General features: G+C 32.4%; 1 protein-coding gene across 6 annotated transcripts in view; it reads left to right on the forward strand.

Moving 5' to 3' along the window:
* The window catches only part of LOC128187304 (thyrotropin-releasing hormone receptor-like), a 28,203-nt gene that overhangs the window by 11,523 nt on the left and 2,732 nt on the right, over nt 1-13,948 (forward strand). The gene's annotated exons all lie outside the window — the stretch shown is intronic.

Here is a 13,948-nt window from a genome sequence, read left to right on the forward strand (position 1 = left end):
GGACATAAATGAAATCAAAACCAACAATTTCTTTTGTGCTGAACATTTTCCTACTTAACATCTAACCTTAATCTAAAGCTCCGATAAAATCTGAGAATCTGCTGGAACTGAACTAGCATGTAATTGAGTTACAGAAGATGGAAACCAATTTGTTAAGGTTTTGCTTATGTGATAAGGATAGAAACAGACTGAGATACAACGAAGCCAACTTTTTTTGAGAAAACAGATGTGATTTAAACCGAAATATGTTACCGAATTGGTTCCAAACTGAGTTGCATACTCTTTTATTTCAAAGGTCAATTGTTTATTCATAGCAAACATGCTTTCTTCTGCAATGCAACTCTGCAACAACTGCACAACATTTGATTTCAGTTGAGTTTTTTTCCTATTTTAAATCTTGATGAATAGCAGATATTGCTTAGTTATTCTGTTATCCCCTCTAAAGATCAGAACTATTTATACATGTGTGTGTGTGTATGTGTGTGTGTGTGTGTGTGTGTGTGAGAGAGAGAGAGAGAGAGAGAGAGAGAGAGAGAGAGAGAGAGAGAGAGAGAGAGAGAGAGGTCTATAGACCCCGGTCTGAAAGACCTGGAAACTAAGGTTCTTTACGTGTTGAAAAGTTGTAATTTACGTTGCACAAACACTTTCGCTTGCTTTGGACTGACTTAAAATTTGTTGGAAGTACGTTCAACACAGTATATTTTTTTCGATAAAAGGAAGCACATTCGTCAGATTCTGGTATTAACAACGCTTCTGAAGTATAATTTAATGTAATTGTTTCTTTTTAAGATCCAAAGGTTAACGAATCCCATAACTCTTTAATGAGTAATCGTTTAAATGGTAATAGCTATTATATCACCGTATCTTTTTATGGACAATCACATTCAAATACACTTAAAGTTCAACAAATACTTAGATATGGGATAAAACAAGATTGACATTTTACATAAAAACAAAGAACCAAAGCAGAAACCCTGAACCATGGGATATCAAAGTTGTTTGCGATATTTATCTACGAGAGGTTAGATGCTATAAACTTGGTGTCACCAGTCACATTATACATGAATTATTAATTAAACTGAAACGGATAATAAAATAAAACGAATATTGTCTGAAGCAATAATATCAACTCTTTAATAAATGAGGAGAAACAAAACAGATAAAATTTTGTAAAAAAAAAAACAAAAAAAAAAAACTTGGATTTTCCAATACAAATATCGGAAGTCTTCAAAGAGAGAGGTAACGTTAAATCAACAACAAGAGGGACGATGAAGAATATGACACCAAAACATGTTTACAGGATTTAAGATAGACATGCATTAGTCAGCTCCCCGAGACTCCTCTGCCTTTAAAGCTGAGGTGTCTCGGGAGCTGACTGGACAGGCATTGGACACTTCCATATTGTAACGTGCTTAGTACTTTCTTTCGAAATAATCAAATTACTAAGAACTGTAATCTTATACTTTTTACTTTCACACTTTTGACGTCAGCTTTGCTAAATGTGTTAAAGCGTCAAATCGCAAGTTCAAAACACGATTGGGTTTTTACAAGGTCAAGATCTAGTAAATAATTCCAGAGTGTCTTCTAGGTGCTAGAACAATTATGACGTCATAATTGATTGGATGAATCTTTTCCCGTATTTCACGACTTTAAAGGAATTATGTGGAAAATAAAACAATATTTTGACATTCTATATTTAATCACATGAAAAGTAACCCCGGTACCCATATTCAATTTGATATCATTTTAAAGAGGAGGTCAAAATTTCATTATTTTTCATATATTTCATTAGTCAAAAATGGACAAAACTCCGAGATTTTTTACTTTTATCCTTCATATTTCATAGAAAATAGTTATTTAATCATGATGTTTGACTGTGTTTACCAAAATATAAGCCCCGGTCCACGCTATGAAACAAAGATATTGTTATGAAGCATCATTAAAAGAATTTATATCTTGAATTTCATAAACCTGTACATATATTTCTCATTTTAAGGTGTTGCAAGAACGCATTAAAATGAAGAAGTATATGCTTTGGTGTCGACCGCGGAAATATGGGCGACATGGTTATTGTTATAATTACTATACATGTGCATATTTTAATAACAATATATTCATACTCACTATCTTATTTTGATTCAGTGTATTTTAATCTTATTTTGATTTAGTGTATTTAAAAAGAATTAGTAATAACATTTGAAGTATGGAATGGTACAAATGATTAAAAAAATAAAAAAAAAAATACACATGTATACAATAATGGTGGTAGATTATTCACTAAATTAAGAATATTTTAAAACTGAATTTCAGAGATTGATTTCGTGGAAATGAATATCGTTGTATACTTTGAATAAATTTGAGAAACAATATACAACAGCCGTTTTTGAAATAAAATAAGGATATTTCTAACGTAGTGCACCGGTTCACCACCGCACGTACATTGTGTATATGCCATTAGATAAAAGTAGTGATAGATCATACACGAAATTAAAAATATAATGAAACTGGTATCTTTTAAAAGCAGCTTTTGTCTTCTAGCTACTGACACATTTGATTGATTAGTCGTATAGTGCAGGTTCCAGAGAGATTGCAATGCAATTAACTGTAATAAAATGAAGAGGAAATTTGGTTGAAATAACCTGTCTCCAGAGTCAAGGTCTTAAATATGGTCTTGACTAATCTGATTAATGATGAACAAATTAAGGACTAAATTTAAGTCATTTAACCAAAAAAAATTTGTTGAATAAATCTCATCGTCAGATGAAAGACATTAGATTGTAATAATGTTCTTGGGATTGAAATTATTATTTGATTTATTGAAAATATGTCGTAGTGCTATCTAAAACAAATGTACAAGGGTAGGGAAAAGAGGAAAAGAAAAATATACGTTGAGTACGTAATTAATACAAATTCAAACAACAGGAATATGAATTATATTGTTTAAAGCAATTAGTTGCCGTTGTAATTGCAACCGACTTGATAGTTAAGGTGGGAGTTGTTTCAGTGAGTAACAAGGTTATGAGAGTTTTATGCTTGCTACGGCTACGGGAGTATAAGCATGTGTTATACGTATATGGGTATAGAGTCGAGTTTGCTTTAGCCAAAACCGTAATCCATATTTTAGTTTATGCGCAATTGCATTTAACTGAAAGGCATATTTAACTCAACAGAGACATAAAATCTTCAATTTGAGTGAAGACAACACTTTTGCAAATGAACATAAATAACTCGAATTTTCAGATAGAAATAACACAATAATGGATAAGTGATGTAAAACCATTGGCATCTTTAATCTATATTCTAGTCAAGAATTTATGAACAACTGCAATAATGGCGACCGTCCCTAAGAGCATAAATGATGATAGTTTATCACGGCAATGGGAATATGGCGTGCTTGTTTTGCATTCAGACTGACTGCGTTATTAGCCACAAGCTCAGTCAAACATAACTCATCTAATTTCTTTTTTCCGTCTCAGTTTGATTAATAAAGACTTATATTTTTGTAACAACCTTTTATCTTAGATTTGTTGAACCTGCAAAAAATTTGTAATGATTTGAAAATTAAAATTTTGACCCTGGGAAGCAGAATATAGTATCATGTTGGCGAACAAACAAACGATAAAATCCGTAATCACTTGAAATTGACTTCAAAACAACAATACAGATGACTGAAAAATGATCAAAAAGCACATGAATGTCGCATACAGATTATCTGAAAATTGCAACATGCAATGCAATCGTTCTATTAATCTTAATTATTAAATTGTTAAGGACATTCAAGAGAACCTAGAAAAGAGTGAACTTTCGTTACAGATTTTTGGAAAGACAAAGAAAAATAACAACTTTCACTCCTACAAATGCATTTTTTTAAAAGACATTTTTTAAGTTTGTTACAATTATTAAAAGTATAAAGGAAATTTAATCATTTTATCGCTTGAAGAGGGTTTACTTATGCATGACTAAACCTTTAAAAATTAACATAGAACATATGTATTTGTACTGTCACGTGAATCAAACGTTCAAACCACTGAAAATACAGCATGGTTGAAGATACATGAACTTTAGTTTAACAGTCTGTTCTTAACTATAACTGCTCTTACGATTTACGGCTTTTAGTTCTTTTGATATTGTCACACTTCGAAAGTGCAGATATTCTTTGATGCAGATATTTTTTTGTCTTTGGTGTATTTTTGTTTTAGTTTAGTCGGCAATTTGAAGGGTGTTTTTTTATTTTGGAAGAAATGGCACTTAGTAGCCTTCTAGCATATGAGATATCAACAAAAACAAAGACATTTTTCAAGGCGTGTGATACTGATGGAAAAATATTTCGTTGACATGGAACAAGGGAAAATGTGAAAGTGGTTTTTTTTCTTTGTTTCCTCTGGGTTTTTTTCTGGGGTTTTTTTTTACGAACACCCAAGAGGTTCCGATCTCCAGTAATCTCCCAAACATTGTCTTTCAGAGACAGCGAGCTCGACGCCTGCGTCACAAATAATGACAGCAGCTGGAATCAGCTCGATATTTTGAATGTTTCCAGGAAGTTGTCTACATACTTACCCCACACAAAAAATGACTAATCTTGAATTGGAACATTTTAAATGTTTGATATTTCTTTCTTTAGTGCATGACTAAGATTTTGACTGTACATTAAAAGAAACATCTGCGTCGTATATTTCAGCTAAATTGGGATTTGCGTGCCACATGTTTCATGTCATACAAAGAAGATGATAGGTAAATGTCAAGGACATATCACAGGGAACTGTTGCACTTAAGATTGGTTAAATTTCAAATTTATTGTATATGTAAATTAAATGTGTGGCGATAAATGTGTGAAAATAGCCAATATTACTTGATCGGAGTGTGTGTGACTAATTTTAATATTCAGTCCTTTTTTTCTGCCAATGTGACCAACATTTTATGCGTATAAATTATAATGACTCAAAGTACATGAATGTCGAATAATAAAAGCGGACTAAGACGCTTACACAACATCGGTCTCATTTGTCAGAATTTACGTGGAAATATCGTGGCACCGTGAATTTATAGGAAAGGTCTCGATTAATATCGGATTATTAAAACTTATTTCAGTCAGTTGCATTTCTTTTGAGTTTGCACCAAATATACTTTTCACCGCATTGTATATCACCAGTCCATTTGTTTTAGTTAGAACAAGCGCAGATCCAGAATTTTTTTCCAAGGAGGATCTGATTGATATTTGAGTTTGCCGGGAGGGGGTTCCGAGACATAATTCTGGTAAATTTACAATGTAAATTTGAGAAATTTCAGTTCTTAAGGGGATCTTGAGGTTAAGTTCCGTATGTAGAAGATCAAATGTCAAGGACATGAAATGTAGATGTGCGCATTGCGTTACTATACAGTCATCTAGACTGGAAATAGAATGAAGAAACAATAACATGTGTAATTAATATTCTTGAATTATGAATATTTTTTTCTTTCTAAAGCACACAAAACAAATGAATTTCTTTGTTCTCAAACTGTTTTTTTGGGAGTTGATTTTAATCAACTCTCTAATGCAGTCACTCTTGCAAACTGAAAGTGAAACAGTGTTTGGACCTAAGCACAAATCATCACCGCTGACAAGTCTTAGTTCTTGAATATAATAGAAAAATTCGACGTAATGTATGCTGAAGCATTGTTTTCAAGGAAACTTATCTATAAACACTTTGAAAATAGTAAGATTTTATATAATACGAACAATTTAGATATTTATGTAGTCTCAAGTATTCCTACGCCAGAGTTTAATATAGTCTCGTTCAACCAGACGCTCGTCTCCGACAAACAGAGAGGCTCTTTTGCTTGTCGGAGATTAACGGAGACAGCTGAGCGTCTGGTTGAACGAGACTGGGGTTCAATATCAATAGTGCTTGGATCCACACAATTTTTAGAATTGTTTCGATTACTAATACATAGTTTGAAATCTATCTTAAAATATTACACAACATGATTTATACGGGGTTTCTCTAAATTCTTGTCTGAAAAGTCTAATTAAAATTCATATTAGAAAAATGTGCGTAATTTAAATACAGACTAGAAACTAATTGCCACGCAAGATAAGTTGATTTTAAAATAAATGATAATCGATAAAATCAACTCCCGTCAGTACTTCAGTACTTTGATTTATAATTATAAGTAGGAAGTATGTAGTAACATTAACGTTTTGATGTTTGAGATTCAGTAGAAAATACGTACAATTCAAATTCCTATCGGAAAATGGGTTTGTATCATATAATGGTACAGGGACTAATTCCATGCGTAGGCATTCGTGAGAGATAAGTAAAGAGGAGCCCTCTATCGCTGGCTCTAGGATCTCTGACATTCCTTCTAACAATACCAATCACTGCTTTTATTACCTTGTGTAGATTCTCTGCAAAAGAAATGATCAAACGAGAACGCGGGATTTACAAATTCACATAAAGCTTTCCGCCATGAAAACTATAACCTAAATTTACACGAAAGCATAATCCGGAAAAGCATTAGGACGCTGACAAATTATTCATATATAATTCTTTGTCACGAGAGACTATGTCATAACGTAACATTTTTTACGGGCAATATAGAACCGCCGCTAATATCAAGAGACATCCTTGTTTGTAGTTCCAAAACACCAGCCTGTAGCTATAGGACTGTAGATGGGGAATTACGATAGCTTATTATTTCGTAAAAACAAGAAATATAGTCACAAAACTAATGTTCTTTAAGCAATTACATAGATTTAATGTAAGCACGCGATTCTTATGAACCTATTCCGTTTGTCGTGCATTGTTAATTACCTCCAGTAGCCGGGCTGCTTTTATTGTTAATGTCACATGCATTTAATCAGTCGTGTTTGAAGTTCACTAGAGTTTGAAACCATGGGGAACAAATTGACATTTATCTCTTTGGTTTCTCTATTTACGTGTAAATCGTCATAGGCAGAACTGAACTGGGAAAAATCTAGTACAGGTTTTTATTCTTTAAGTCGTAGATTGATACTGTTTTATTTCCCATTACTATAATGATACACAATGGTCCAGTCGCTTCAAAGCCTTTAGTGGCTTCGATAGTTTTTGTAATAATCACAATTTATCACATCACTGATTGAGTTATTGTAACGCTGTAACTTGTAACTGTGAGATTCACAAAGGAATAATTGAGGTATATAGTGAGACAAGAACTCTTGTAATGCTCTTTACAGAATCGTTTCTGATCTCTTGTGATTCAGTCAATTAAGTCATTCTGATCACTCTCGCCCTTTCCCGTTACCATTATTTACGGTGACGGAAATGGCCGAGTAGTTACGGTTGTCAATATATACGTCGGCTAATAGAATCAGGGATAACAAGGAACAATACTGTGGAATCATTTGAATTCGTGGGGGCCAATTATTCGTGGATATATATTTTCGTGGCGTCAGTTTTAAGTTTTAGTATGAAAGATAACTCCCTCTAAATGGTTTTTCGTCTAGGGGAAGGGGCACTGACGAAAATATAGCGACCATCAATTCTAATGATTACACAATAACGGTACAGTATAAACTCAGCTACACCCACTGACGACCAGTAATATCTCTATCCAATTTTTCTGCGTGTGTGTGTGGGGGGGGGGGGGGGTCAGGTAAAGTTCGAAGCTGCCGTTGATGGATGTCAAAGAAAATTTTGTACCGATAGAAGTACATGCTTTTGTAAAGCAAAGGGATTGGTCCGTTGGTCCGTTTTCATAGTTCTGTTTTTACATCTACTGTGTATTTTCTTGTATATTTCTGAAGAAAACAGATTGTGATTCATACATTCTCTATCAAAAACTTTCAGGGCTTTGATAAACACAATCCAGATCCAACTAGTTTATCGATCGATTGAAACATTTGAACAGCAACCTAAAAAAAACAGACTGAAGGAAATGACGCCAAATCAATTCAATTAATCGTATTGATGTACACTAACAGTAATTGAGTTACTTTTACCTACACTATATGATTAATGCAATCAATTTTTTGAAACAGATATAAATATATACAATAAAAGGCTTTCTTTGGCGATTTATGTATGCTGGTGATGAAGTTAGCGAGCATTGAAAAAAATGGCGTAAGTCGCTTCTGCAATGCTCGATACCTTCATACCCGCATGAACCAACAAAATAAAGCATTTTATTGTTTAAGAGCGCTCGATGGCCGTGGCCATTTTAGGCTATTTTTACCTCCTTTTAACGAAGAGCTCGGTATAAAGATGAAGGAATATGTTCTTATTTTAAAGCTAAACTATTCGTATGTTTTCTTTACTTACATGTACATTGTAATACTAGTGTATGGCAAAATATACAATACTTAAATGTTAAAGGCAGATCTGATGGGTAAATGCTTGTATGCCCTATTTGCCGAGATAGTAAGTGGATTCCTTTGTGAATTAGTACTATGAGACGAGTTGAAAGATAAAGGGTTTGTAGTGCTTTGGGTTGACGTCGTGACTGACGTGATGTATCAGTACACTCAATATCGATACTAGTAACAATTTGACTGGCCTGCAGCTTTGCTTACTATTCATGCAGTATTGCCAAACATAATATTTTGTCTTCCGGAGGCTGTGTCTACTACTAACTGTTACATTACAAATGCATTTGGTTTTGACATGTAATTTCGTTTACAGTGATATTTACATGCACCGTAATATTTCATGCTGTTTCAATAGCCGCTACTGGAATATCAACCACTTGTTCCGTTCAAGTATCTTTGCGTTGCAAATGAAGATAGAGGGGGGAATTCGTGTTGAGATAAGGCATGTTTATTGTAAACGGTGAGCTTCCGCAATTTAAGTCATTGGTGCCATTTAGACGAAGCGGCGATCAAATAATGCATTGATTGATAGGCAGCAAATAGAACAATTTCCAAGATAATATTTTACATGGCCTTTGTTATTGGACAGAAATTGTAATACTTGATAACTGAATTCTTTTATCATTGCGCAATCTGCTTGCGCATATTAATTGAAAATCAACGGATTCACTTCTTGTTGTGTGTGTGTATTCAAATCAGAATAATATCTATAGGGCGAATAATTTTTGTGTGAAACAATTTAAACCTAAAAATACTTCACCCTAGCTTATTTCATCGACATAATCGAGAATACCCCCCCCCCCCCTCCCCCCAAAAAGTTTTTCCTTTAAAAGCTTTACTTACTGATTTTGTCAAAATCAAAACAAAGATAAAAGAAAAATGTGCGTAACATAATAAAAGGAAGAAAGATGTGACAGATAAACTTTAATCCATACAAACATTTAACAACTGAGAGCTATATAATAAACAAAATACATGAATGTAAAATAATAATAAACATATTGTATCTAACTGCAGCGGTATGCCATTAATTGTATATTTCCCATGCAACATGATGTATGTCAAAAGCAGAGTTGTTTATACTTGTAAAAGTATGAAAACACAGAGCATGTTGAAGACAGGATACTACGAAAGCCGAATAGGGCCACATAAAAAAATATTTTTATCTCGTAATTACGAGTAAAGATCTCGTTATTACGAGTTAATTATCTCGTTATTACGAGAAAAGATTTCGTTATTACGAGTTAGTTATCTCGTTATTACGAGAAAAGATATCGTAATTACGAGAAAAGATCTCGTTATTACGAGATAATTTTCTCGTTATTACGAGAAAAGATCTCGTTATTACGAGATAAGTTTCTCGTTATTACGAAAAAAGATCTCGTTATTACGAGAAAAGATCTATATAAAATGGTGCGTTTCTGAAAAAGAATTTGACTGGATCACACTTTAAGTTTATCTTTTCATTCCAGAAACGTTGATTCAATTTTGATCAATATTTAAAAATAACAACGATCATTATTCATTAATTTCTACATATCAAAATGATTGGTTTCGACATTTTATCTGGTATTAATAAAAGGAAAGAACTTTATGTAATTTTTCTATTCAACTTATATATATTATAATCCCACTCCGAAGTAAATACCAGGTAGTCCTATAGTCGTAAAAACACAGTTTTATTAGTTACAGATAACTTAAATGACTATATAGTTTCAGTCATGGATATGGATACACAGGATTTACCCGAATTCCGAATTTGTTTTATATGTTCATACACAACCTACATGTATATTGAAAATAATTGATTTTATATTAACATTTTGGAGTCTGAAAAAAAATAACACGTATCCTTCTTAATTATTGACATATAATTCAATGAATTTAATAATCAATTTGCTTTGCTAATTCTTCTGAAATTTCTTAAAAACTGCTTGGTCCGATTTTATATCAAATTATGCGTTTTAAACGATGATCATGCTAAGTAAGTGTATATTAATAGACATTGCAGTAGTTCATACACTTTAATATATAAAAAGAATAGAATAATGAAACGCGCCATTTCAAAAATAGATCTTTTCTCGTAATTACGAGATAATTAACTCGTAATAACGAGATCTTTTCTCGTAATTACGAGATCTTTTCTCGTAATTACGAGATAATTAACTCATAATAACGAGATCTTTTCTCGTAATTACGAGATCTTTTCTCGTAATTACGAGATAATTAACTCGTAATACAATGTAACGAGATAATTAACTCGTAATAACGAGATCTTTTCTCGTAATTACGAGATCTTTTCTCGTAATAACGAGATAATTAACTCGTAATAACGAGATCTTTTCTCGTAATTACGAGATAAAAATATTTTTTTAAGTGGCCCTATTCGTCTTTCGTAGGATACGCTTTTCCTTTTTAAAAACAAATTGTTCCGTTTGTCAAGGACTGTTAGCTTTGAAAGCTTTATAAATGGTCTGCCATGACTTAGTCAAAATACGTTGAATCGTCTACTATTATTAATGTTTTATATACTGTGGTTTCATTTATATTCAAGAGTATCAATTTTCGTGGTTAAATTAAAGCGAAAATCACAGTTTCAAAGATACGTAAATTGGTGGCCCATGACCCCATCAATACAAATTGTTTGTAGAAATTGCACTTCAATGAACATTTGATTTCATGGATAAACTTAACAACGAAATCCACGAAAATTGGTATTCAACGAATACTGATGAAACCACAGTATCGCTCGTAATGTTGGATGGTTTGAACATAAGTTTTAACAACCAATGTGAATCTTATTATACACGGAACACATCCGATCTTGATTCCCTTTATATATATATATATATATATATATATATATATATATATATATATATATATATATATATATATATATATATATATATATATATATATATATATATATATATATATATATATAAAACAAGCAAACAAAAAACAAAATTTAAAAAGAAACTTAAGGGAAAAAACAAAAGAAAGAAAGATAAATAAATCAAGATAAATGGAAAACATTTGTGATGAACATACTGTGCAGTTCTACAGAGTTTAGCCAGTAAGTCAAGTTCTTTATCTTTTGCAATACCATGTTCTGTAGACCTTGTTAATGATACTTGAGAAGAATTATTCTATTCTAATGACTACAGCGTTTGTGATCTGGGGTGATTGTTTGGGGATGGGTGTGTTATTTTTACCGTACTTATGATATCCTTCTAGTTACTTAGTGTTAAAGAAGATGGAAGGATGAAATACCACAAACGCCCATTTTGATTAGTCATTAAATTCAATTTCCAATTCAAATTTTTCCAATTAAATCTATTTGATAATGTTATGATAAAAGTTTGCAAAATCACAATATCTAACTAAAGGTTTGAATATTTTAACAAACGATTAGAAAAACCGTCATTGCCTTTAGTTTTAGTGGTATCGAACCCACAACCTAAAAAGCCTACTTATGTAAGGTTTCCTAATTTCTGGTGCTCTAACCACTGCATTCTATAGTGTGTCATCTCTCCACGTTTGATTGAAATCGATTTGTTTATCGTTAGACTTTATTTTAGAATATTACAAAAATATGGAGCACAAACTCGTGCTATAAACAAAAAGGCTTTGAAGTTCTAAATAATGACACTATTTGGAGGTTTTGATACGCATACGCAAGTTTAAATCAAGATATTCCAAGTATTGATCACATTTAAGGATCATATATACACACACACACACACATGTACATTGTTTTAATGATTAAAGACACTTTGGAGTACAATCAGCTATGTTGAAATTGAACTTTTCAGTACCTTATCTGTCCTTATATAGGCATTTTACACGCCTTATCCACTCATCTTCTTTGTGAAACATAATTCAAAATTCATAGTTAATTAAAACAAAAAACGGATGAGACATGAAAAAACATGAACAAGTAAATAACTTCTGTTTTCTTCCAAAATTTTTCAAATCTAAATTGAGACTAGCACAATTGTACAATGTATGTTGTGTAATCTGAAAGAAAAATTGGTTAATAGCGTTACTGAACCGAAAGTCCTATGTAAATTTTCTGAATAGAGGGCATATTTTGGTGCGCGAAACACTAGAATTTAGGTTAATAAAATATCACAGTTATCTATAGCCGCTAGATGAGATGGACATAAAAACGTTAAAGCAAAGTTTGTATAATGACTTTAAATCACTACTATATGATAAAACTTATCAAAATTATTGAAAATATATTTATTTCGGGTATTTCATACAGCAATGTCAAATGTTCATATCTAACACTCTTGTTTTACAATCATCTGCTATGTAAACCATGTGTTACAAAGTGCGTACATCGATATGCATCATCAATAACTTGAATCTACACCATAAATATAACCAAACCCTAAAAAATACAAAAAGCCATGGAAAACTATCTGGAAGTCTTCAGTACAGTATAGCTTCAAAGGTATCCAGGCTTGGCGTTTTGCCGTCACTATCTTAAACAGACGGCGTTTGGCCAAGTGGCATAACTTCCTCTATGTACTATTATAATTCAGGGCATTGATCCTATCTAAACTAAAGACGAAAACGATATCGATAATCATCTCTAAATGAATTTAGAAGTACGGTACCAGTCGAACACTCGGAACTGGTCACGTGACTCGTGTATATGTTGTAATTCACAGTCTGTGTTTTCAAAGGGGGAAATTCATTACATACAGGATCGGTGAACTTTTTTTTTTGACGATAATGAATGAAGATGTCGTATCTTGTCATTCAGTACACCCAAACCTCGACAGAATTTTCCGTTACAAGGATAGGTAATGAGTGCAACACGGAGCACGTCAATTCAGCGAAATAATGCACCTTTTCTCTCTATCATGCATGGTATCTACCGCATTTGTTTCATACTTTTTGTGAAACGAGTTTATGACTCGATGTCGGAACCAATTGTTTCATGTTTACGACAATGTGAATGAAAGATGGGGTAAATAGTTGTGTCTGTGGGGTTTTTTTTCTTTTCATCTGTACTTTCATTGTCTTCAGTACCTAATGAAGTATGATTACCTCAATTAATTTGGAACAAACCGGGAAAAATAACATTAACAACGACTCTGATTAGCTAAAAGAGAAAATTACGCAATTTTTTCAGCATGCTGTAGTACAGTAATCGCATAAGTTGACTCATGAATAATAAATCAATATCATTTTTGCGATCATACTTGAGCGATGTTCCGGTTTACGTCTAAATTCTTGTTTCTCTCTCTCTCCATTTTATCTTTTTCCCTTTTATCTCGAACAAACATCGTTAAATGTTAGCACCTCTCGCTCGTTTTCAAGGACATGAGAATGTCATAACCCTTGGAGTAACATTAAAAGACACTTCTCTTTAAACGGGGATACACTGTATCATAAGATGGGATCAGCAGAGGAAACTTAAAAAAACTGAGATGTTTCTTCCAATATTGTTCCAATGAATGAGACATATAACACATAAATTGATATATAAATGCATTATCATTCATATATGGTCTTCATACGTAATAATTTTTTTGATTATTGATATTATAGATTCACAGATCTTTATTACGAATAATTTTTTGAAATTTTCTTTTTAATGCT

This window comes from Crassostrea angulata, chromosome 6 (genome assembly GCF_025612915.1).
Source record: "Crassostrea angulata isolate pt1a10 chromosome 6, ASM2561291v2, whole genome shotgun sequence".
Lineage (NCBI taxonomy): Eukaryota > Metazoa > Mollusca > Bivalvia > Ostreida > Ostreidae > Magallana > Magallana angulata.